Below are 26929 nucleotides of genomic sequence, written 5' to 3'. Positions count from 1 at the left end.
GTTTTAGATGATACCTTTATCAAAAGGCATTGAACTGTACACTTAATACTTGGGTTTGTTTTTTTTTTTTAATACAAATGATGCTTCATTGTAATTTCCCATCACAATTTCTTCTTTGGAGAAAAAAGGAATAGCCTTTTACCCAAAGCTTTCCTTTGATTTCGAAAACAAAGGGTCACACTGTAGAGTCAATCATGTTTTGGAAGACTTAATGTTGTTGTAATGAGTAGTATGTTTTTTTGTGGGATGTAGCAAATATGCAATGGTGTTTTCTAACTAAACAAGTGTCATCAGAAGATGACCAGAGCTTCTGTTTTATATATACTGTGAAGACTTTTTTGTAAGAGTCACCTTGTGTAACTATAAGAGTGAGTAGGGTGTTAGGAAGCTCCATGTTATTATGAATGGTCATTTGTCATAAAATTTCTAAAGTATGCTGATGACAAATGTGAATTAAGCAGAAGGGCAAACAAGACATATGTTAGAAAAATAACACTTTTTTATTGACTTTCCTTTAAGCAAACCTTATCTTTTCTAGGTTTATTATGAAGGCTGTGTACTAGGGAGTCATCCAAAAAGTTGTATTGTAAAGACAAGCTTTTAGTTCATTTTAAAAAGTAAAACTGTATAGTATCACCTACCCCAGCCAGGCACTGTGATGTCACTGGGAACAGAATGGTAGCTATGACTGACCAAGCTCCTTAACAGAGGACAACCAGCCTGTAAGAGCTCATTTCATGAATAATTATGACACAGGGAAAGAATGAGACATGGTGAGCCTCCCAGGTGGCATAGGGGTTAAGTTCCAGCTTTATCATTGCTGCGGTGGCCCAAGTTCCATCCCCAGCCAGGGAGCTAACACACATATGGTGCAGCAGACACCTCCTGACTCACCCGCTGCTCCCCTCAGCAGTGTATTTCAGTCAGTCTACCTGTTCTGTTCCCCAATCTATATCTGGTGAATCCTCTAAAACCTTGTATCTCTGGCCTACACCCCAGTTCTTCTATGCATAGATAAATAAATATTTTAAAAAATGAATGAGATATACTACTGTGGAGTATGGACTTTGGAACTAAACTGCTTGATTTAAATCCTGGTTTATACTTAAGTTAGACAAGTAACCTAAATGCCTTGTGCCTCAATTTCCCATTTGGAAATGGAGTGGTTAATCATAATATATTACATATAGTTTTGTTAAAACTGGGTAAAGTTCTTAGAATGTAGCTTGACCAAGAGTAAGTGCTGTACTAGTAAGCGAGAGACTTGTGGTCTCCAAGGGAAAGTGTAATTGGTCAAATTCCAGCATTGCCCAAATAAGCAGGTGAGAGCAGTTCCTCTTGGTCAGTGTCCACTCTGCCAGGTGTCTGCAATGGATGCATTGTAACTGCAGAGCCAGAAACCAGTAACAGGTATGTTATTCATCTCTTCTTCTTTTTTTTAAAGATATATTTTATTTATTTATGCACACAATAACTGAGTTATAGGTCAGAGGTGGGGGGTGAGAGATTCACCAGAGACAGAGTGGGGAGCAGAACAGGCAGACTGACTGAAATACACTGCTGAGGGGAGCAGCAGGCAAGACAGGAGAGGTCTGCTGCACCATGTGGGTTGGCTCCCTGGCCAGGGATTACACTCATGCTGCAGGGGCTGGTGATAGCTTGACAGTGCTGGAACATTAACCCCTAGGCAACCAACCCTATCTTTCTATCTTTTCATGTTTTAACTCCATGAAAATACCTAAGAAATTTAACCAGTTATGTAGCTGGCATACATACCTATACACACACACACACACACACACACACACACGGGGTGGGGAAGAAATGACATTACATCAGATTTAAGAATATGGTCTACTTGAAAGTTATATTTCACACCACAAATGAACAAAACTTTAGTATGGCATGAATATGTGTGGATAGAAAAAACTTGTGGAAATTAATATACAAGCATGTAGCTCTCTACATATACATCATCCATACATACACCTGTGTAGAGTGAGAGCAAAACAAAAAAAAAAGTAAAGAAATGTTCAAATGTATGGGTATTTCCTAATTATAATGTTGGGATAAAAATGGTAAAAATGTAGAAAACTTGAATGATTAATAAATTGTAAGTGCAATGTTAAGAAGAATTTCATAAGAAAAGTTGCCAATAAGTAAAAATCAGGAAAAAAAATTAAATAACCTTTACTGGTGACTAAAATTGCTGGCAAATCTGATTTTAATGCTAATTGATGGTAGGTAATGTGATTGCAAATATACATTTCAGATGAAGAATTCATCTACTTCTAGAGGAATTTTGGTTCATACCTAAAATAATTACATATGTTCATCAATGAAGCACTGTTAATAAGAAATTACATATGCATTAAAATACAAGTGTTGATCACTCTTTTTTTTGTTTATAATTTTATCAAAGTCCAAATGCACTGCAGTAGAAATTTCCAAGAAAAAATTAATTATGTTGTTTTAAAACATTTTGGCTGGTTTTGGTTTCCTAAGTCATGAATATTAGAGTCCCATTAGCAAAATCATCAAGTGAAAAGTACATAACTCTATTTGATTTGCTATAGAGAGATTCCAAATGAATTATTAAAACCTTCCCACCAGGATTTCTGGTTTCAGATGGCAGAATAAAACATGATTTCAAAATCTTCCTTCCCACAAACCTAATTATAGAAGTAAAGGAAGAGCAAAAATCCCCTGCTGCAGTCAAGCAAAGAACGAAGCTGATGGCTATTTAAAAAACAAATGTTTCTATGACTCTACACAGAAACAGTATATATGAATCAGTACAAAAAAGGCACAGAGTTCAAATCCAATACACTAGAGTAACCCATATAGAAATATCTACCTTAACTATACACACATGCACACACATGTGCACAAACATTTGTGCACACACAGAGCATACCACCATTATGGTTAATAGTCTATACGAATGATACACATCATCATCAAGAATGTAGGGAGAATATGCTATAATTTTATAACATAATGCATATCTATTTATATGCTAATTTTATAGCATATAAAATATTTAATGCTCTGAAGGCATTAGATGCTATAGAAAAGATATGAAAAAGATACAAAAATAGGATATCAGGAGAAATATTTATCATTATTTTTAGGGAATGTTATTACACCTCAAGGAAAACTATGACTGTAAACTTAGGAACATAAAGATAATTCTGAAAAGGAGGTATATGTAAAATTATCACTCAAGTGTGGAAAACACAAGAAGAGGTAAATCAATTTCCACAGGAGAAATCGAGCTATAAATCTAAACAAAATTTTTATGCTTATGTGAAGAAAATTAATATTTCTGCAATCTACCACAGACTACTTTAGTGAGTGATAGATGTACCATGCACCATAGGAGGAACTAGGAGAGCAAAAAAGAGCTCAAATTGTTCAAAATTTATCCACAAAGTTAATGTAGTCCCAATTAAAATAGCCACAAAATAGTGAATGCTTGTGAATAAGAATACAATGGTTGCCTCTCCTCCCCCACCAAAAAAAATGACACAGCAGAAAAAAATTGAAAATGAAGATTTAAAAGGGCAAATAGTTCTAAAATATGCACAAATAATCATAACATTGTTTTGAGAGTAGAAATGGATTTATGGCATATGGAACAAAAGAAAAAGAAAAAAATTCAGAAATATTTTCGAAACGAAACATGAATTATATCCACCATACAAATAAATTTTAAATTGACACATAGAAATTAAATTCATGATACAATTAAATTTCCAGTGTAGAAAGATGAACTTTTCAATAATTGGTGTTGGGACTATAGGCCCAAATGAATGGATTTTTTTTAAGTTTATATAATTTTTAAAAGTGTATTATATGTGAATTGATGTGTACATATGTATTTGTAGTGTGTGTGTGTGTGTATTTCACTCCTTGCACTAAAATATAAAAACAAATGCAAAATGCCTAAATGGAAGTATGATGACTTTATATATAATCTTTGAGTGGGAGAGCTGTTTTAAGTGGGTGTAAAATGAAGAAGTCTCCAAAATATGTGTAGCTCTTACTACGCAAATACTTTTAACTTTTGTATAGCAAAAAATATACAACCAAATGTAGAACACAAACTGGGGGGAAAATATGCAATGCCATGACAGATGTGGTTGTTATTTCTTTAATTTACAAATATCTCAAAACATCACTAAAAAGACATACAATCCAAAAAAAAAAGTAGAGAACAGTAAGTTTCTTGAAAAAATACAAAATGATGAACAAATATGACTTAACCTTCATTATGATAACAGAAATACATAACAAACCAATGAGGTTACATATTTCACATTTCACATTGGCAAAAGTTTGTAAGCTCAATCAGCAAAATGTTAGAGAGGTTATGAGAAAACACAAACTCAGCTGTACTGAATAAAGTATAAATGTCTGGATCATTTCTATGGGCCAATTCACAATCTCTACTAAAATAACAAAAACTCGGGGTTCTTTAGATCTAGCATGACAGCTCTTAAAAATTTACCGTGAGTATACTCCCTAAGGTTCATAAAGATATATACACAGGGCCTCCCTGGAGGCCTAAGAGTTAAGTCTCAGTGCTACCACCTCAAAGGCCTGAGTTTCACACTGGCCAGGGAACTAATCCACACATGGCACAGCAGACCTCTGCAGTCTCTCCTACTGCTTCCCTTAGCAGTGTAATTTAGTAGGTCCGCCTGTTCTGCTCCCCACTTTGTCTCTTGAATCATCTCAACCCCTGGCCTACACCCCAGTTTTTCTACACAAAAATAAATAAAATATTTTTAAAAAAGATATCTTCATGATAATGTTTATCACATAATGGTTTATATTAGTCATGAAAACATCTATAAACAGTATACTGATTAACTACATATCTCAATAAGGAATGCACTATCACTATTTTTAAAAAGTGAAGTAGAAATGAAAGAGAAATAGAAAGGTGAACTGAGAAAGGAGAAAAACTCAAATAAGCATTCTGAAATATGCCTATCTATGATAATAATTTTATATACATCATACAAACATAAATCATAATGCATATTTATAATGATAAATTTATACAAATAATGCAAATATATACAGAAAATGTTCTAAAACAGTTAAGAACTATTAAACTAAACTGATTTAAAAGGAAGACATGGAGAAAAGGATAGATGCTCTCTTTTCTTTTCATAGCTTTCCATCCGATTAAAAGCTTCTTAATGGGAATATTTTTGGTTTCATTTCATTTACTACATTTTTTTGTGCTTAGTGGATTGCAGACCACTTATTTTTCCCTCTTCACATGTGTTAATATTAAATAGAAAACATACTACTTAATATTATGGTTTAAATTATTTCAGCAAATGATCAATTACAAATTTAAAGAAATGGGGGCCACTTTTCAGTTGTGATACAGTTAAGGCTCATCCTAAACAACCACCTTGTCTTAAAACAAACCATAAGCTTTGTCCCAGGAGACAGGGTTTTAGTCCCATCTGCCTTTGTGAACACTGCACCACCCACTGGAGTGCCTTACAAGTACAAGATGTTCAGTACAATTTTGTCAAATAAAGATATTTTAAGATACAATTAAGCTTTTATTTTATATGTGGTAAATGAACTGAAATTTACATGTCGATTTTTTTCATCTTTTGTGCTAGTCCAATCCAAACCTAGAAATATTTGTAAATAAGTTGCAAAGCTCTAAAATAAAACAATCCTAACTCAATTGATTGTTCAATTGATAAAAAGAAAGCAAATAATCGACAAAATGGTGGGTGGATAGATGGATGGATAAAGGAAAAGCTATCCCTTAGTTCTTAGCCACAATTTTATAAAGACAATTTTTTAAAAATTCCCTTTAATTTTTTTAGTGACCATTTAGAATCATATGACTAAATAGGAATTTATTAGATGGATTCACAGAGAAGCAGAAAAATAAATTGTGAAAACAACTTGAATTTAGATCATTTTTAACCAGTGTGTTAAACTAGATTATTCTGAGACAGGAAGATAAAACAGAAAGCTAAGTTCTGCAAGGCACCCCCTACAATAGCATATGCAAAATGTCAGTGTAGAATGACAAGAGAGTTGGTTAGAAAACCTTAAATCTAAATTGGGGTTAAAAAATCATTGCAGACTAAGGAAGCAGAGTCAGGAATGCCATGTGAAAGAGATCTGCTTGGGGAAAATCGTTCCCTGCTTAAACCTCAACTTAAGAGAGAGGAATTTCAGAAGCAACCCTAAGAGCTCACTGTGTTCCTCTCAGTTAATGGGGCAAAATGGACTGTGATTGATCCCGCTTGAAAAATGCAGAGGATAAAAAGAGAAGCCGATGAGGCTGCTTTGCAGGAGGGATGAGTCCTGGGATCATCTGGACACTAATTTTGTTGGAGTCAGGATGAGTGAGCCAAGGGTGAGTATCCTCTCTGGACAAGATGTGGGTTACTGAACAGAGGGAGGGAAAGCCAGGGTGAAGTTTGTCAGTCTCCTATCCAGAAGAACCACTGGGAGGCTACGAAGACTCTGACAAAAAGAATTCAGAAGGACCAGCGGGCTAAAGAGCAGCAGACAGCTGGAGGAAAGTGGATCATCGTGTGCCCAGCTTTGCTTTCCAACATTCACAGCAGAGTCTCCTGAAATCTGAAGCAAATTCCCAAGAAGGAAAGAGAAGCAACATGCAAAGCCTTCTCAGGACCAAGAGCAAGCAGCAAGCCCCCTGCCTGCCTGACATCTTCGGCCTCTCCCTCACCCCTGACAGGAGCACATCAGAAATGAGGATCAGGGGGTTTGGGGGGAGAAAGCCAAAACGCTGCCCTAAGCTTGCACCATTACATTGGGCAGTCCATTCAGCTGGAGATGGGAGCTGGAGACAGGGGCACAATTTCATGTTGATTATTGGGTGAGAAGTGGACATTCCAATTTTTGAATCAAGCCTCAATTTGCTAGTTAAAGTCAATCCCCAATCCCTGTGACCTCACTTAATTAGGAGGAAATTGGAACTCAGAGAGTTGGAGTTTTAGTTTTTGCCAATTGCTACACCACTTATTACTGAAAAGCCGAGACGATAAACTATATTTCCATTTTTGTATTTTTCCCCTTCTTAAAAATAAAGCGTGATTTGATTTGACTACTTTTTTTTTTTTTTAAAGGAGCAGAGTTCCCACGGCCTTAGGTCTGCCGCAAATATGCAGCACTATAATAAAGCCTGTTGATGAACTGCATAAATTATCTCTCATTTTCTGGAGACAGTAAAGGCAGTGTTTTGTCTGACTATATGCACCAGGAACAATGTAGCATTTTATAGCATTCCTTTTATGCATAACCCCACTTGCATATTATTAATATTTCCTGACTAGATTAAAGGTCTTAGAAATGATTTTGCCTGAAATGTTTTAGTTCAATATCCCCTTTGGGGAATTATTTTCAGCCTTCATTAGCTTAATTGACAAGCCAACCAAGAGACTTGAAACGAAACGAAAACAAGAGTTCTGAGGGAGAAAAAATAAGATTTCCAACTTTATTTATAAAAGACCCTGAAACTCAATGCATGGCAAGTATACAGGAGTCTGGAACAATCATTTCTCATTATTTCCTTCATCTTGTTTCATGTCGATGGGCCCCCTGCCCAGTGAAGTTATGGTCTTTCCTGAAATGTTTTGAATAGACGATTATTGTTATCCCCAACCTAAACTTTTAAAAACCAATATCATCTTAAATGCTTCTGTGCTTCACACTGCTGGACATTTTTAGTGTGAAAGTTTGCATTCCCTCTCTTAAGAGTGCCTGTTCGTATGGGTTTTGTTGGGAAAAAATATATATATATACTGAAATTTCAATTCTGTCCCCACCCTGTACTCTTCCCAAAGTAAACCATTTGAATTGTAATTCCATCCAAGCTCCCTTTGGACCTTGGTTCATGAATTTCAGAAGTAAAATCTTTGTCATAGCCTTGGGAACCATGTGGAATCCACATAATTTACTATTTCCTGTGATTCATCAAAATGCCATTCTTCCCCACAGCCCGTATTTTCCCCATCATGAACAAACACACACACACACACATGCACACACACACACACACACACGCACGCACACACGCACACACACACACCCCCCATAGATAATAGCTTTAATTATCAAGAATATACAAACTAGACTATAATTTAACAGGATTACAAGTATGTTTAGTTTTGGTAAATTAAAAAAAAAAAACAACAGATCTTTACCCCCCTTTCTCATACCAATTTTAGTTTGCAACAAATGAAACCTATTTATACTAAATAACTTTTAAAACCATAGCACTAGAGGGCCTCCCCTGGTGGTGCAGTGGTTGATCGCTGGGCTGCGAGGCTGCCCACAGACTCTGCAGTGCCGGTTCGATCCCCGGCCACCGGCAAGGGTCCCACATGGCGTGCAGACCTCTCTTGCTGAGCCCGCTGCTCCCCTCAGCAGTGTACCTTGGTCCTCCTGCCTGTTTTGCTCCCTGCTCTGGCTCTGGCGAACCTTCTCACCCTCCCGCGCATCTGACTGTACCCAGTGCTTGTATAAAAATAAATAAATAAATCTTAAAAAAAAAAGCCATAGCACTAGAATGAATGCATGTACCTACACATACTTGTCACTTAAGGGACACTAGCTTCTATTAAACATGAAAGTACTAGAAAGTTAACTTGAAGCTTTATAAAAATGCTCAATTTGAAAATAAAATCAATTGCAGGAATCAGCATGATGTTTATGGCTTCCCCATTTTCCATCTCTCTCATCAGCCTCCAGAGTCCTCATATTTCCTTTTTGGGCACCAAAGGAATTCTCGACATTCTTGGTCAAACTCCTTTTTCATGTAGCCGAAGGCATTAACTGAAAATCCACCACCAGGCTTTCTTTACAGGATACAAAGAGAAGGAAAACCTGAAATCTGGCAAGAGGTTATTTCTCAGAGACTTTTAGTTAGAAAGTTACGCTCAGCAATTATTGATACATTTGCCAAAGGAGTGCTCTCAAGCGCTAAACCCTCCAACTCTACAATATCAAATACTAGCTTTTCTAGAAGTTCAGAAAAAAAATTAAATTGGGATGCAAGAGGCCTGAAAGTATTTCCCTACTGATGCTCATCAATATTGCATAAACTGATTTGTTCTAGGATAACATGGGTATTCTGAAACCCTACACAATATAACTGCCTTCACTAGAATTCACAGGACAGTGCAACTGGCCAGACAAATCAAAGCAAGAGCCGGAAGCAACACTTCACAGTTGTTACCATTTTGCACATTCAAAAGCATCTGGCTTCAGCACACACACGAATGTGGAGCCCCTACTATGTGCTATGTCTTCTGCTGGTGTTTTGTGTGCTCATATTCCTATAAAGTAGCAGCAAGCAAGTAAATGTGTGGTACTTTTGGTTAAGAATGAATGGATAGCAATATGGGAGCACTCTGGGTGTGTGTGTAAGTATTCTGTGTTTCCTGAACCTGTCTCCATTTATCATCTCAATCAGCATATTTAATGTTGGTCTTGGATAAGAGAGCTAACGACTCACAGAGAAACCACCAATATAAAAATAATTCATATTTTTTTTTAATTTTGTGGCACCCTCTTGATAAAAGAATAATGACACCATTTTAACACTTCACTCTCCCCTTCTCTGTATCAATAAGTTGGCATTGAGTCACCATTTTACAGTCTGGGGGTGTGTCCAAGCCATTTTATAATTAGTTTGAAATACCTGCTTTACTCCAGATGAATCACTTTAATTACATTGTCACCATCTATATCAGGACTTCAATCAAAGCTGTTTCTTTAATGTTCTCCTCTAAGCAGTCTGCCCTTCCAAACATCAGACTCACTCATAAACCTGCATTTTCAGAGAGACTCCAGTTAAGTTGCATTAGAGCATGATGAGTTTTACATTTGGATGAGAAAACCACATGCAAGTCAAGTAAAACGTACAGATGGAAAGAGCTGTCTCCTATCAAAGGGCTTCCTATGGAGAGAGAGATTTTATGTCTTTCAGAGGAATCCCCATAAAAGCAATGGGGGAATCGAGGTTTTAGGGAAAGCATAGCTGAGAGCCAAAAATAGTGAAAGAGAAATGAGTGGGAGAAAAACTATTCCTCTGGCTTCACAAATGTGAGAATATTGGACTTCCTGTTACTAAGCATTCCTCCGCCAAGGAAATTGAAATCTATAGCATTTCTGTGACAGCAGTAGATAAAACCATGGCTTTTCAAGACAATTTATTCATTCTCAGTCCTTCTGCTCTGCTCACAAGTAACACTGCAGACAGGACTGTCAGGTAGAATTCATTGAAGGATGAATGCAAATCACTGCCCTTTAGCTCATGAGATCATTTAAAATAATAAAGGAAGTCTAGGTGAATGAGAAGATCCCAGTCAATAGCTCACTTCCACCATAACTAACAAGTTGGCCTTGAAGGAGAAGTGTGCAGCAGTAATTTAACTTCAGGGACTTTAACAAGACAAATATCGCTGCCATCACCACTAGCTAAATGGTGTTTGCAAGGGTGGTTGAAATTCGACATTTGATAATTAACAAGGGTACAGTACAGTCCTTTGAGAAAAGACTTCTTGTTGGAGTAAAAGTTCCTGTAGAGAAATAGGTAAGGGCTAGAACAGGAGTCAGAGAAAACAGCCACAGGGGCAAAACATCTGTGATTGCATGGCAAAAATGAATAAATACACGATTCCGTTGGGGAGAAGAGAAAGGGGAATATATGCATAAAAATCATTGGCTGAAGTTACTTCCAGAAAAGCAACAGTTACCATCTCAAGTCCTTACCCTGTGGTCTAGGCACCCAATACTGGTAGCATACACAAAAGAGAAATGCTACCTTTCTCACAAGTAGCCTGGTTGCACATAATAGCTAATTGATTTTGGACTGCATTTAAAACATTAGCCTCCACAAAAGGAATACCATTTATAGACACAATAGTCCTTCTGAAACTAAAAATAGCAGCTATGATTGGGAACTTGCTCTCTACCAGCCAATTCCCAGAAGAAGATTCAGAACTCATGAACTGAAGCAAAACCAAGGTCAATTCCAATTGTCCTTGGTTTAATTAAAAGAAATTCAAGATTTTTAGGAGACAATGTTTGCTATACTTTCCAGGAATACAGCAAATGCTATTGCGTGGTAAAATTCTACAGAACCCACTGGATCGTGATGGGATTCAAAATAGTTTAGCACTACATGGGGGTAGGAGCACAACCTGATATAACACAATTTTGAAAACAATGGATGGATAAAAAGTATTAAGGCAAGGCTCTCTTTTACAAACAGAAGAGGGGTTAGCACTTTGCTTTACTGGAAGGAAGGAGAGGGGAAAAGGAGGAAAGAGTTGAGAAAAATGGGATTTCTTCTGCTGTGATCAGGACAGGCAACAGCAGAAAGAAGAAAGCTCGAGGCTCAAATGCAAGTTTTGCCTCCAATCAAGGTATTGTGACTGTAGAAAGGTACCTTATGAAGTGCATGTGATCTCCATTTCCTAGCCCTGCAATGCTAACACTGCTACTGAAGTCTGCAGTGCTGTTCTGAGGCAGTGCAGACTGGTAGGAAAGCAGAGAACAATGTAGGCAAAGGACATGCCTTGAGCCCACTCCGCTGGGGAGTACAGCAAAGTGGGGAATGGAGAGAAAGTTCTCAGTTCAAATCTGGTCACTATTCTAGAGTCTTTGTCATGTGAAGAAATTGTTAAAAGATAGAGGTGGTTTTGAGGGGTAAAGAGTGAGGACCAGCATTCCTTGGTACTTTCAACTCACCAACATTGCTACGAAGACCTAAGTGATATTTCAGCAGGGGAAATATCATCTTCCATCTTTGAGGTTAGAATTTTTCTATGATTTTTTATTACATTTGGAAGGAAAAAGTTTTCATAAATAAGTGCTACTTCTAAAATAACTTTAACCTATAAAACATAATATTCATTTGATTAGAATTTCAGCTTCCAGGTTAAGACAAGCAAATAAATGCATTTTTCCACCTGAAAATTAGTCCAACAAAATTTTTAGATGGTTTTTCAACACTATCTTATAAACTTAGAATCATTATATGAGAATTTTACAGTGAGAAGGACCTCAGGGGATCTTCCTCAACTTGTCCTCAAATGCATAAATTATTTCTACAATGTGTGAAGAACTTTCAAATCACAATTTATAAGTTTTAGTGTAACTTACCTGACTAAGCAATAGGTCAGAACAAGAGTAGAATATAAGATTCAAGATTATCAAATTTTCAACCTATTGAAATAAATCACTCACCATTTAGTAATATCCTAGAAGTACAGCTAATTGACCAGTTATGTCTTTGTGATGTTAGCCTTGTTAACTGTTCCTTGTACTATGATTCTGAAAGATACTTGTTTTTACCCCATAGATTCTTAAACTCTATTCACTTATGCAAATAAAAATGAGACAGAAGTACAGATTAACAGGCACAATTAATTTTTTGCATATTTTATATTTAATGAAGCAACCAGCTAGAAATATACCAAAGTCACTAAAGAATTCACTATTTTCTATTCATTAACAATTGCCTTCAAAGTTACAATTGCTCAGCTTTTCAGCAAACCTGCGAGTGGTACAGAGACGTAGACTTCCAATCCCTGTAGATGATCCACTAAGTGAGTTGATAAAATAAAGAAGCCAATTATCTATTTTCTGCTCACACTTGAAATCTCCATTCTTGTAAATAACTCAGAAGTCAGTACAGCCTCTTCTGAATTTATTACACATTATTACAGCCAAAAAAAAAAAAAAAAAAAAAAAAGCTTCTCCGAATCAGACAAAAATTGTTATTACTTTCAGACTTTTCTAGAGTTACTAGCTACCCCAATTGTATCCCCAGGGATTTGATCTTACCAAACATAGTATATTTCATGAACATTGAACCGAGGAGTGAGGTTATACAGACAAAAGAAAAATTGCCACTTTGGTTTTATTCCAATTAAATTAAATCCAATTAGCAGTCTTTGGCGTAGTCCCTAAATGAAGAGCTGAGTTCTACATTTTCAGAATGAAAATGACTATAGTTTATCTTTTTTTGTTGGAGGGTAATTATTACTTTAGATGGTGGAAAACAGAAAATAATAATTCAATACATGACAAATAGGTAGAGAATTACAAAGGATTAAAAACTATTTGAGGTAAATGTATGCTGTTGGTTGAGAGCTGAACAGGAGGCGCCAAGGAGAGCCGGCAAGGTCTAGGGCTAGAACACGGAGTTGGGGGCCATTAAGGAATGTTCTACTCTTTGATGGGCTCCTGGTGAGTTAAGAAAGCTCAGCCTCCTCACCTTACTTTCTTGAGCTTAAATAACTATGTTGCTCCAAAATGAATATTTATTATATGTATTAATATAAGAAGGAGGGATAAAAAGTGATAATAGAGTAAGAATACTTAGAAAACTTTAAAATGTTTTCCTGGAAATGGCAGAGTGTTATGGAAAAGGCATCGATTTTTTAATTAATACAGGCTGTGTGCTAATCCTCCAGGGTATTAAAATAGGCAACACAATTTCCCTCAACCTTTTTTATTTTTAAAAAAGTTGATATCTACTTCATAATTTAGAAATAAATGAGAGAACATAGGAAACATTTGATCACTTACTTTTATGTATTATATAATTAGCATTTAAAATTCAATTGCATATATTATGAATGCCTTTTCACTGCTTATTTACCTTACATATATTCATATATAAACACATTTTATAGATAAAGGTAAAAATACTTATTTTCTGCTAGCAAGCCAAAATAATTACTGCTTGTGTTTAGCCCTTCCTATTCACTTCAAGAATAGTATGAAGCTTATGACAATGATCTTTCATAGATTGAAACTAATAAAATATAGAGATCATGATTAAAAGGCATTAACTAAAGAAAAACTCATATTTATTCAAAACAAATTTACCTTATTCTAAATTATATCATGGAAAGGAATAATAAAAAAAGCAAAATGTACTTTCCTATCATTTTTATTGTGCCACTGAAACACTGTGATAGAATTTTCTTGTAAACTAAACACAATAAAAAAGTACAGAGAGGACATGGATATATTTGAATCTCCTAAAAAATGTAAAATTATTTTTAGGAGCTTTTGTGACAATACCAGCTTTGCTTTTGATATGATGGATTTAGGCAAAAGACAGTTCTTCCTTCTGAGGACACTTGACTTTTGAACAGAAGAAAGAATTGGCATTTTGACAAATCTCACTATAGATCTCCTTCAACTTATGATGGGGTTACATTTATAAACCCATTGTAAATTGAAAATATCATAAGTTGAAAATGCATTTAATACAGCTAGCCTCCAGAACACAGCCTTGCCTAGTCTAACTTAAATGCGCTCAGCACACATGGATGAGCCTATAGTTGGGCAGAATCATCTAGTACAAAGCCAATTTTGTAAGAAAATGCTGAGTAGCACATGTAATATATTGAGTACTATTCTGAAAGTGAAAAAGAGAATGTCCTAATTCAAAATTTGAAGCCCAGTTTCCACTGAGTGTATATTGCTTTTGGTCCACCATGAAGTTAAAATCTAAGGGAAACACCTGTATTACACAATTGAAATATAATGTAGGGGCAGATTTTGAGACATGTTTAGCTTTCAGAAAACACCCACCAATATTCAAAACAAAAGTGATGTTTAACACAATGCTTGAAAAGAGCATTACAAAATTATTCCATCAATGTGTGAAATGGTTGAAAGAGGGGAATACTTTGAAAAATGAATAAGGGAAGAGTTTTTCTTGGGCATGAGATGTATGCACAGAACGCCTCACCTAGAACCCTGGCTTTTGCTCAGTTCTCTGCTGTTTTGTCTAGAAAATCTTAATAAATTCTGAACATTATTCAAAAAATGTTCACATTATCGTTTTGTGCTTTACCCCGCAAATTACAGAACCAGTTCTGGGGCGGGGGGCAGGGGAAGACACACAACATTATGTAAAAATCTTTCCCTACATGTGACTGAAATTTCTATCATCTAGGATTGATTCCATCCCTTGGAGAAAAACACTTTGACAGAAGAAATCTGTAGGCAAGATCAGTTGCCAGCAAAAATGCAAAATAATGTGTAAGTTCACTATCTCTTGTGATATAATTGATATTTTGAGGTATAATAAACATTACCATTGTGTAAGTTTAAATGCAGTGGGTTAAATTGAACATGTATATACTGCAATATGATCACCACAGAAGCCTTAGCTAATACCCTTATCAGGTCACGTAATTATCATCTCTTTTTTGTGGTCACAACAAGATCTAGTTTCTCAGTAACTTTGAGGTTTAAAAACAGTGTGTGATAAAAATAAGGGAACAGGAAAAATAACTATAATAAAGTAAAAATCAAAAATCAACAGGCAACCATACACCACAGACATTCAGCAGGGCAGGAGGAGGGAGAGGGATCAGGACAGGGGTAGGAAGAACACAAGAGACTATGGTGATGGTGCACAGGTGAATTGGTGGAGGGAATTTCATGGGAAATCATACATTGTACAAAAATGAAGGATGATGTAATAAATATATATTAAAATAAAAACAGTATATGGACTACAGTCACAATGCATTGTATATACCATGCATTGTATCTCCAGAAGTTATCAAGCAGTTACAAGCTTCTAAGCTTAAGCAACATCTATGTAACTCTTCCCCCACCTCAGCCTCTGGTAATCACCATTCTTTATCTTGGTTTTTTAACATTCTATATATAAGTGATAGCATGCAGTGCTGGTTTTTAGCTGTCTAATTTATCCCCCTTGGCACACATCATTTTTTGCCCTTGGTGGTCTTCATTTATCTTGCTCTCAATTTTTTCTATTTGCATCCAACAAAATGTGCCGCATCCTACCCAGAGCATAACCAGGAATCATAAGTCTGTACTACTTTGTGATTTTAAGTCAACAGTTCTCTTCCCAAGGAATTTCTTCTTCTTCTAATGCATTCAAAGTTTCTTTCTAAAGGGAATTTCTGGTGTCAGGAACATTATTTTAGGTGGGGGTTCTTGTTAGAACTCTTGGAACTGTAGCTGTGCGGCAATTTATTGAATACCACTGGCCCCTCACTAGAGAGACATTATCTTTCTTAGCATCATTCTTTTCTTTTAAAAAAGGTTGACTTGAGATTTATCTACTTTTCAGTGCTCTTAGCAGTTAAATAGCAGTCATGAAGCTCTCTGCTCTGCTCTTGCTTAATAATCATGATTAATGACTAGGCAACATAGCACTCTCCAGCCATTTTTGGACAAAGATCAGAAATTCAGATCAGAAATCCTGCATCTGTGAGGAACCGCAGCCACTTCCAGGCATTCCCATCAGCACAGGAAACATTGACAGAGAGAAAAAAAAAACTAATCTCTCATTAGGAACACTCCAAAGCCTTGCCCTCAAGATTCTCTCATTTGCAAATGTCATTTGTCTTGGTCTTTCTTCAACCAGACAAAGATAATGAAGCGAATTTAATGTTGGTGAAAAGGAAATTTAGGGCTAGAGCTTGAGGCATGAGGATACCCTAACTCATCTCAGGAAGAATTATGGCATAGGTTCTGGAAAAAAAGGAAGCTTTCCCAACTAACTCATCCCATTCCATACTCCTGCCCAGGCGGGATCACCAGCATGGTGTGAGGGCAAGTGTGTGAGTGGGTCTGGGAGTCTCGGCTTGCAATGGCTGACCTCTCAGCGGCGCCTGCCAACAAAAATGCCAATTAGTAGCAAGTGTGGCAGAGACAAACAAGAGAGGCAATCATTTGAAATTAGCAAGGAAAACACCCGCCAAGAATCATATCAAAATTGATGGTGCTGGTTCACTCATCCACAAAGGGGTGACAAAATTGGCTCTAAATCGCATTGGAAATCCCAACAATAGCTGATATAGCGGTTGCTTAACAACTCCACATTTAAGACATTAATTATGCAAAAAAAAAAAAACCTAACATGCTTCTATGATAAATAAGAAGGAAGGGAGGGTGGAGACAGAAGGAGGTAGGGAGAGAGGGAGGGAGGAACATTGGTTTATATTAGATCAGTATAATCTAAATAGTACTTCTTAAATGCCAATGTGAATCATAATTACCTGGAGAGCTTTTAAAGCACAGATTGCTGTGTCCCACCCACAGAGCATCTGATTCAGCTGGTCTGAGGAAGTCTCCAAGAACTTGCTTTTCTAACAAGTTTCCAGGTCATGTGAAAGCTACTGGGACCACACTTTGAGAACCATTGTTCCAAACCTTGACAGGAGAGATTCCATCCTACAGTTTATTAAGAATGTATAGTTATACTAAAGGCAAGTCAATTATTCTTTCTTTGTGCCTCAGTTGACATCAGTCTAAGTACAAAGCATTTTATTTGCTTTTATATAACTCACAGATGAAGTATAAAATACATTCTAAGCCTTATATATAAAAATTTAAGATGCTAGAATTGATATTTTATAGCTGGTACATAAAAATGGATGCAAATCAAAGACAAAACAGAAGTAAAGCTTGTTCAAAATAAAAAACAGCTTACAGAAAGGCAATCGTGATGTAGAAGAAAGAGCATAGACAAGGACATTTGAGTTTTATTCACACTCTCACCATCTTGCACTGACCTGAAGTCTCAGGGTTGTCACTTCATAATGTTCAGTCTCAGCTTAGTCATCTCAAAAATGGGAAAGACAGTATAAAATACGTCCCATGTATGCCATTCTACCCTAAATTATCAGGCAGTTGTTTGTTTTGCAAATTGCTTGGGCTTTTCTAAAACACAATTACCAAGTATAATTTGGCACCATAAATCTAATTTAGCAAAACCAGTCTTGACAAGCATACCCCTTAGCTATCTACCTGGGGACACTAAGCACTAGTTAGGTTGTTTATATTCATGTCTTAGATTTATAAAATGGTTTGACCATCACATCAGTCCTTGGTTCTGTGCAGCTACATTGGAACACACATGGAAACCCAAATATAAGTCCGCTAACATATCCCTAAAATCTACAGATGGCCTGGGACAAGCAGTGATCTTTATTTTTTCCAGATCAGAAATTGTTTTGATCATCTGAGAGAATTTTTGAATATTTTTAATCAGCACATTCTAGGACAATGTCTGGATGACCAGAAGTTAGTCTTGTGATAACAATGTTTTCATTAATTTGTAAACATCTCTATAAATGTCCATCAACTTTAAATTGACCTTTGTTCCTTTGTCATCTCCACAAAATAACAAAAGGATAGGCTTTCAAGGTTAAAAATAATCAAAGATGCTATGTCTCATTACATGCACATACAGATAGAACACACAATACAGACATAAGCATATAATATAGACACACACATACATATATATGTACATATGTCTATATTGTATGATCCCAATGGTTTCACTGTCACCCGGGAACTTGTTGGAAAGATATGTGTGTTTATGCATATGTATATGTACACACATATAGATACGTATGATTATTTCAGAATAATTTTTAAATTTCACATATACCACAATGAAAAAATAACGATAGTATTGTTTTTAAAAGCTCAGTTTCAGTTGTCTAAAATGACACTTTAAAACCCCACTTCAAATTGTGGGGCCTCCCTAGTGGCACAGGGGTTAAAGTCTCAGTGCTATCAAGCTATTGCCAGTCACTGCAGCATGAGTTCAATTCCCGGCCAGGAAGCTACTCACATGGCACAGCAGACCTCTCCTGTATTGCCCACTGCTCCCCTCAGCAGTGTAATTCAGTCAATCTGCCTGTTCTGATCCCCACTCTGTTTCTGGTGAATCCTCTCACCCCCCCCCACACACCTCTGACCTGTACCCCAGTTCTTGTATATAAAAAAAAAATAAATCTTTAAATTAAAAAAATCAAATTGTGGCAAAGGCTAGAAAAAGGAAAAAGTACACAGAATTGTATTTAATTTTTTTCTAATTATTTAAATATACATTTAACCCCAATGATGAAGACATTACCACTTTTTCTTCTGTAAAGGGTAAGTAAACATGAGGAAAAGGAATAGGATCTGGGGGTGTATTTACCAGCCAGCTTGCCTTTGGCAATTTGCTAAATTTTTTGAGCTTCAGTTCCTTATTCTAGAGTGACTAGTAACTTCTTTATAGGATAAAATGAGAAGGCCCCTCTCAGGATGCCTAACACATGCACATAGATGAAGAAACTCTGGAGTGGTTATTGTCCTTGAAAGGACTCAGCTTTCCTAGAAGGCAAACTTTGTTTTGATTCTCAAGTCAGGGCCACCAGAACTGTTTGCACTTCAAGCTGTGAACACACTCTCAGAGGCTGGCTGTGCTTTTCTTCAGGTGCAAATGCATAAGCAAAATCAGTATTGTCCTATGTCCACAAGCTTTGATGGAGCATTTTTAAAAAGATGTTATTCATTTATGCATACAAGAACTGGGGTATAGGCTAGAGGTGTGGGGGGTGAGAGGATTCACCAGAGACAGAGTGGGGGACAGAATAGGCAGCCTGACTGAAGTACACTGTTGACGGGAGCAACGGGTGAGACAGGAGAGATCTGTTGCACCTTGTGGGTCACCTCCCTGGCCGGCTGGGGCTAGAACTGGTGCTGCAGAAGCTGCGTATAGCTACACAGTGTTGTGTTTAACCCCTGGTGCCATCAGGGAGGTCCTCAATGAAGCATTTCACTTTGAATACTTGTATCAGAGTTTGATGTGTAGGCTCACTTGTGAAAAGGCAGTGCTTTGCTAACAAACACACTTGCCATATTATACTTTGGATCAGAAAGCATCCTTGAGCAAACTAGGTTATATGCACACAAAAGTACATCGACTCCTAAGCCTGTGAAAATTAGCAGCAAGCCTGATTCAAACTGTGCTTACCACACAAAACATGAAGAAAATGTCAAAATATTTTTTCTTACTTGTTTGAGCACTATTTTTAGATGGTTTTTTAATAGAGAACACATATTTGTTAAAGACGCTGAATTCATTCCAGATGGAGGCTTCGCTATGGAGTTATGGGATGCAAAAGCTCTGGTTTTTCCTTTGTTAAGAAAAACCAGAAAGGCTGATCAGCTGAAAAAGTAAGGCTAGCCAAACCCAGGCCTAAGAATCTCCATGAATATTTTATCATTGTTTTTAATAGATTTAGAATGGAGGTCCCTTCAAAAAAAAAAAAAAAAATCAAAGAGCCAGAGAGAGGAGACAGTAATGGAGGAGAGAGGCCTTGAGGAGCAGAAAGAAAGGAGTTAGAGGAGGAGGAGAGAGGAAGGGGGTAGAAAGAGAGAGAGAGAGAGAGAGACAGAGACAGAGACAGAGAGACAGAGACAGAGAGACCCAGAGAGAGATTTGTACAGTTTCACAAATGTACTTTTTGGTGCCTTTTTCCTTCCTTTAAACCCTCCCCCCAGTCAAATGCGTGTCCCTGTGCAACTCTGATCTGGGTGGCTGCGCAGCTTTGGCTTTGGAATGCTCACACACAGACGTGACAGACGTTGTACAACAAGCAGTCCCAGAGTTATGAGTTTCTCCCACATACCAAATACATTAAGTAGCAGTGGAGTGCTTGGAAGAGCCTTGGCACTGGGCCACTCTGTAACAGGAACTTGCTTGGCAGAGAGCTGCTTTAAGCACATTTGCTGTGTGCATATTTGCAGCCATTTCTTTTCCCTTCTAGACCCTTGAAGTTGACATGGGTGGGCTCGTTGTTTGAGGATGTCCACCACTGAACAAACTGCAAATGCCAGACTTCTAGAATTGGCCACATGGACTCTGTCCACAATTTCTGCCTACAGATTCGCCTGCAGCTCATATCAACATACATCCTGTGAGCACATACCACACATGATTCTCTGTGGGGATGCTTCAAATATATTAAAACGTAGTATATCGGTGAGATTAAATCAAAATCAGGAGGGAGGTAACTATTGTCTGCTCTAGCATGAAGCTAGCCAAATCAGGTACATTAGGCTTTTGTAGGAAGAACGAAAATACTGACAACACTCATCATGAAGTCTAATTGGAACAGTTAACCATTTAACAAATAGCAAACATAACTGAGAAACAGGCTTCATTTTCCAGGATGTTAACAGCAAAAAGGTGGCCCTACAGTCAGGAGGATAATGCCTGCTATTAAAACATAACTGATGAATGTTTCAAAAAGAGTATTTGTCATCAAACAATGCTTCCATTGTAAAACAGTTCCCACCTATGCATGAAAGATTCCAAATGCTAGTACAGCATTCAATTTGATACTGGAGTTTTATCATATTATTTCATGCAAAGAAGAATTATATACTCAATCTGTCTGACAGCTTTGCATATAAAGAACAGTTTCTGCATGACAAATGTGGCGAGCTTATTAAGTTACCCATAGACTGCCAAGCCATATTGTCTCAGGGACAGCAGACCCAAAATGTTTTCAAATGATTTTTTTTAAAGGGCAATGCAAGAAAGCCTGAACAGCCACATGTTCTGACTTTAATAAAAGTCACAATTGCAGGAACATTTACCTTACATCTAATTAGAACAAATCATCCACAAGCCTCATTTAGCCCATATTTAGTCTGTCACAGACTTTTATTTTTTGAGTTGAAAATATTAGTTTTTGATTTATCATCTGCTGCCTCACAGCTGAAAAAAAAATGAAGTGGATATAAAAGCAGATCATATTTTGTTTCTTAAAAAATATAGAGACACAAGAATCTTTATAAATATGCTCATCTGATGAAAAAGATAAACCATTAAATAATGCAAAAGACTACTTCAAAAATATTTAATCAAATAATTTAGGAACAGAAAGTATTTTGAGCAAATTAGACTCCTCATTTCTTCATATTCTTGAAGGCAGTTTTATTTTCTGTCTTGATATGAACTAAAAGCATTAAGTTATCATTGTATTTGAAACAGGAACTGTGAAATGCTTAGATAGTAAATATTCATGTTGCAAAAAAACAAATATATACTGCAACAGCTAAGAGTCTCCTGCTAGTATTATTAACTAGTACCCCTATTAAGAAGTACTTGTGAAGTATAATTTACTATGCTAAGTACTTTAGACATAATTATTTTGTTTTCATTTTCATATCAACTCTCTATTACAATCCAATTGTATACTGACTATATATCTTGCCTAAGGTCATGGTTCTAGATGCAAATCTCTGAGTACAGAGGTGCTGAACTATCAACTTTCCTTTACTGTATTTTCCTGTTCTACTGGGGTCTGAGTTTTCCCCAATGACATGAAAACTAAAAAGGATTGTCAGACTATCCTATGAAGAAATGTGATTCATATCAAAGATTATAGTTTACCCATACTAAAGTAACAAAGATAACTTTACATCTTTGTCCTTATTCAACAACCATTCAGTGGAGACATTTAATCATAGGAATCACTCTTTGGTGAATATTTCAAAACTCACCAACCTCAATTATAGGGGAAGCTGCCAACTAGGAACGTGAGCTATTGCTTAACTGTAGCTTCATTACAAATTAAAAAAAAAAATCCCAATAAATTAAAAGCAGTTTTATCTTGTTTCTATTTTGCTCCCTCCAGTACCTTCTGGAGTTAAATAATAGATACAAGTAGTGTGGATTTTTGAATGTCTATTTCTCATATAGTCCTGTGGCTACTTTAAGCCGATTTCCTAGCACTGATCATAACAAGTGCCAATGCTGTCATTACTGGCACAGTTTTCTGATGGAGCAGAAAACCTTGAGTGTGGCCTGGATGCCAAGGACCACTGATCGGAATAAAAGAGACAATATATTAGGCAGTATCTTGCCATGAATAAAGAAGACAACTGATTTGAAGATAGACAAGGTTACAGTTTTAGAGTTTGCTGAGATCACTTTCCTTAAGTTCTTTCTTATATATAAGTAGTATGTGGAAATAATGCTCTGCACTCATACTATACATACACACACATATACTATTCAAGACAACATCGAAAAAGTAGAATAAAAACACATGTAGTCATTGAAAGTTAGGTTTTCTTTTACTAAATTTTTCAACACTTATTCCCCAATACTGATTTTTACATATTAAAAAGAAAAGCTGAAAAAATAATAAGCAAAAATCTCAAGCTAGTCTACTCCAAGGGTATTAAGTCATCCAAGAACAATGTTATTACTTAATATACTTTGAATTCTCATTTCAAAGTCAGCCTGCTAATGATTGCAGGAACAGGCTATATAAATACCACTTCCTTATTTATTTTTTCATTGTTATCAATTATGTATTTGGAAAATAGCTTTTTTTTGCTCACAAGAAACATGGTACCAAGTTCATCTGATCCTTGTTTTATTTATACGACATTAATCTGCAAAACATTTATGGAGCACGGACTATGTGCAAGGCATGGTTAGAAGGAGGAAGGAAGACATATAACTGGATGCTTCAAGTATTCATTTAAAGAGTTTATGAAAGAAGGTGATTTTGACACTGCAATGAATGCACTTTTCTAAACTTCAGTAATAGCTTTGGGGAATATTCATGACCAGGAAATTTGTTCTTGGTGGCCTGGGCTAATTCAACATTACATTCAGGTTCGTTTTCATTCTTGTAAAGATATTCATTTGTAAGATATAGCATGTTTCTCGGTCAATATTCCTAAAGTACTTTGGAAGGCCGGGAAAGAGATGGGGAAGGAGGCTGGAAGAAAAGGTCACATTTATTGATAAAGACTCAAAGGAAAGAAAAAGAAGAGGTGAGAGAATGATCAAGATTGGTTCTTATTGATTTGTCCCCAAAATATCACTTCCTTCCTACCTTGCTATTGATTCTTGATTATTCTGATATTTACTGGCTTGGGATGTAAAATATTATTGAACTTAAAAGATGGAGGAAATGAGATAATGGTTTAGGAGCTGAGCTGAATAAACAAAAGAAAAAGTGGCTAACCAAAGAGACCCACTATTCCCACTTTTCCACAAATATGGAGATTAAGCCTATCATCAGTAAAAGGTAGTAAGTATCTATTGAACATCTCTGAGTAGCAGATAACATGGAAATTGCTTGTTGTCGATTCTGATATCCAGGTGTTCTGCAAAGAATTCACAGTCCTATTTGAGAGAAGCATTCTTTTTTTAAAAAATATTTATTTATGCATACAAGAACCGGAGCACAAGCCAGATGTGCGGCAGGGTGAGAAAATTCACCAGAGACAGACTGGGGAACAGAGCAGGCAGACTGACTGAAATACACTGCTGAGGGGAGCAGCAGGCAAGACAGGAGAGGTCTGCCGCACCAGAGACACACATTCTTAATTGGAGGTAAAAGGCAGCCTATTCTCTAACAGATGAATAGCAAAGGAGCACGAGAAAAATGCACACAAGGAATATCCCCCGCAAAAGGAATCATTTTGAGTTCAAATACCAAGAAAGCTTTGTGATTTCAGAAAACTCAAAGCAATACTATGAACAAGTGCCTTTCATTCTTGAAACAAAACTTGTGATTCCCAGGGGCAGGATCAGATGTGTTTATTATAAGAAAAGAATCCATGGAAATCAGGTCAGTTAACCACACGAGGCTAAGGCTGACCACCATACTCTAGGTGCATCACAGAACAAGGACAATGTCTTGAGTGTTGCTCCCTGGAAGCAAAGTCCATGATGAGGACAAGCAACGTTTCTAAGGAAATGCTCCCAGTACAAACTGGTGAGGGAGTGGGGGAAGAGGGAGACTGGAAAGGCAAGAGAAGAAGCCAAGCAAGAACCCTTTTTCCAGTGAAGGGCTAAGAAGAGTAGTTTCAGTCGAATCTTTCTAGGGAAGTGGGAGCTGCATATTTGTCCCGACTGAAAGCAAGGCAGCTGGGCTTTCATACACAGGCAGAACATGAGCCTCCAAGCACCTCTGCTCTCAAGCAGTCCTAGAGCAATCCTCTGAAGAAAATCCCAAGAGCTAGTTAACCCAAGGCAAGCATCCAGTGGCGGGTGATGGAAGCACAAAAATGACAAAAGAGATTTCAAGGAGGTATTTAGAGTGCCAATAATGGTCGTGGACAGGCTGGTTTAAAAAAAAAAAAAAAGGACCAGGATGCCCTTTATCCAATCATAGCCAATTCTTTTCTGTGATAATTCCTGGACTATATACTTCCAGAACAGTTCCAGCCAATCCCCTTGTCCCACCACTGGCACAAACATGCCAGGATAGCCCTAAATCATTGCATTAATCTAATGCTACAATTAGAGCATGCAGGAAGAGAAGAACACTACAGATTTGAAATTCATATGGCTGCAAAGCAATTTCATCCCAGTGGCACAAGCAATTCAATCACCACCCTGGTGCTGCAGATTTAATAGCTTAATTTTCTATGGACTGACAACGTCCATCCTAACAAGCCCCTTGTGGAATGCCTCAGGACAAGACTACACAACACATCATTTGGTGCTGTGTGCTTACATAATTATCCCCCCTCTAGAAGCATTTCACAGGGTGGGCAGGGAGGGAATGAGTTAGCAGGGGAAACTTAAGCACTGCTTCAATATTTAGAGAACATAAGGTATTATTATAGGATTAATAAGCAAGGCTAGTTCAGCAATAGGGAAGACTGCCAAGGGAGGCTGTGGAATTTCTATCACTGGATAATGAAGGCTGAGGATAGATACCCACCCCAAATGGATTTTATAGACAATAAAAAACTATCCCACTATTCAAGAAAAGAGGATGAGCTATGTGTTTCACCATAGGTCTTTTCCAGCTCAAATGATTTCATAAATTAGATAAATCAGTTTAGTTTAAAATATTACTTATTAAGTATTACTTACTCCGAACAGTATCTAGTACGGGGTGGCTGAATGCAGAAGCTATTAAGGGACCCACAAAACCGGAATGATGAACCACGGTTAGCACTAAAAACAAACTCCCACTCTGAAAACAGGGCAATGAGAGTCCAGGAAGGCAGATTTTTACAGTGCGGAGAAATAGAGAAGATCAGTTATTTGGCTGAGAGCACAGTGAACTATCAATAGTTGCAAGTGCCGAGTTTGTGTTTTGATCCAACACAGTCCACTGTCCAGAGTGGAGGGACACAGAGCTCTGAACACCTTTTCTTCTGGTGATAATGTCTAGTGACACCACAGAGACGATGTGACTTTCACAAAGGTTTGTAGACCTGCATAGGAAAAGCTGCTCTTGAAAGTAGAGGGATGCATACTTTTTTAAGCATCTGGGAATGTGATAGGGGTCCACATTTTCCAGCTCTGATCATGGTTTCCTTAAGTAAGAAACAAAATTTTTAAATTCCATTAGTGAGTCAAGGATCAGCTCACCAATCAGATGCTGGATCTGTAATGATTAAGTATTGTGCCTGTCTCACCATATGGGATGCTGAAATACTTAATTTTGTTTGAATAAGTGAACTGAGATGACGATAAGTCTATCCAGTTAATACTCTCTGGTGGCCTCTGCCCAAAGTTAGGGCAGAGAAGAAACCTTTTTCCAGTTTTCTGATGTTATTCTATGATTCAGCTCCTAATAGATTAAAGTTTCAACTTCATTCTAATTTTTTTACTAAATTGTCTTGCTGAGGAACCAGCTATGGCTTTCATTGTATATGCATCGAAAACATGCTAACTATATGCTGTTGCATATATTCTGATCTTAGAGCAACACAAAAAATTGATAGAACCTCTCAACCACCTGCCCTTCCAAATTTTAATTACACCACAAGCTCCAGAGAATTGTACATACGTTTTAAATTCCATATGCTTATAATTGATTCACAGATTGTGGATAAGACCATGCCCTGAAAACAAGAGGTTATCTCCAAACACTGGAGAAATTTTAATAGAATTATAGGGGAGAAATATATGATGAGGAATTAAAAACCAAAAAAAAACCTGTTACCTACACTGCCATTGAATACAAAATTATTTCACTTTTCAGTATAAAGAAATAATATTGATTTGAATTTCAAAAAGTTGACAAAAACAGCCTCAACTAAATACCTTTATGATTAATATTTT

At 36.9% G+C, this 26929-nt stretch overlaps 1 protein-coding gene and 1 long non-coding RNA gene across 9 annotated transcripts in view; one reads left to right on the top strand and one right to left on the bottom strand.

The window, feature by feature from the left end:
• Positions 1 to 26929, bottom strand: part of RBMS3 (RNA binding motif single stranded interacting protein 3) — a 661354-nt gene that overhangs the window by 586087 nt on the left and 48338 nt on the right. The gene's annotated exons all lie outside the window — the stretch shown is intronic.
• On the top strand, positions 689 to 17296 carry LOC129145430 (uncharacterized). The gene is made up of 3 exons (XR_008550975.1): positions 689 to 722; positions 15005 to 15090; positions 17131 to 17296. It is a non-coding gene; the product is annotated as an uncharacterized LOC129145430 (long non-coding RNA).

Source organism: Talpa occidentalis, unplaced genomic scaffold (assembly GCF_014898055.3).
Source record: "Talpa occidentalis isolate TD23 unplaced genomic scaffold, MPIMG_talOcc4v2.1 talOcc4.10, whole genome shotgun sequence".
NCBI lineage: Eukaryota > Metazoa > Chordata > Mammalia > Eulipotyphla > Talpidae > Talpa > Talpa occidentalis.
The sequence above is the reverse complement of the archived record's forward strand: the minus strand, read 5'-3'. Positions and strand labels throughout refer to the sequence as shown.